The sequence below is a fragment of the Penaeus monodon genome, chromosome 22 (assembly GCF_015228065.2).
Source record: "Penaeus monodon isolate SGIC_2016 chromosome 22, NSTDA_Pmon_1, whole genome shotgun sequence".
NCBI lineage: Eukaryota > Metazoa > Arthropoda > Malacostraca > Decapoda > Penaeidae > Penaeus > Penaeus monodon.
The window spans coordinates 27,301,577-27,302,322 of record NC_051407.1 but is presented as its reverse complement, the minus strand read 5'-3'; the positions used below and the strand labels follow the sequence as shown (position 1 = coordinate 27,302,322).

Sequence of the window (746 nt, the reverse complement as noted above, 5' to 3'; positions counted from 1 at the left end):
GGTTGATGTAAGATACTCCCTGACTAACCTTTTTTTTTTGCAATCACAGGACCTCTTTGGCTTAACTGGAAATAGATCTCAAACACTTCATAGCACCAGACTGCAGGCAAGTTGCGAAGCTTCCCACAAGAAAAATGGGCAGAGACTATGAATGTAATTCAAGAATCAGAGAAGCTTGGAGATTCCTACGTTTTAATGCATGTTGATCCTTGGTTGCATTACAACATGACCTGGGGATCCACTGACTCATTGAGACGGCAACTACGATGTTTACACCACCCCTTGTCCACCGAAGAGAAGCAGAATGCACTCAGAGAAAGTAAGAAGACCTTGGTATGTGTGATGAACGCTCAGGATTTTGATTTCGTCTGTTTGAGGTTTTTGTTTCCTTCTGTGGCGGGAGTGGTGATCGAAGCGATGGAATCGAACTGCAATGAAGACCGTCGTCCAGTTTCCCCCAAGAAGTCTCCCGAGAGAGGAAAGGAGAACCAACAGAAAGTCAAGAGGAAAAGAACATCTCGCCCTCTCTCAACTGCGTTCCAAGATGATCGCTCAAGACCGCAGAAGAAACAGGTTTAAAAAAAAAAAAAACCCTCAAGCTCACTATTGGACTAACCTAGTGAATCAGAGGTTGTTAGTAGGCCCAAGTAGAGTCGCCAAAAGGAGAGTGAGAGTCTCCGAAGAAAAGTCCTGCACCATTCGTGAGGGTCAGGTTGTTCATATAGTGAAAGATACATGGAAGAAAG

General features: G+C 44.5%; 1 pseudogene; it reads left to right on the top strand.

Moving 5' to 3' along the window:
- LOC119587395 overlaps positions 1-746 on the top strand; it is a 3,508-nt pseudogene that overhangs the window by 1,260 nt on the left and 1,502 nt on the right.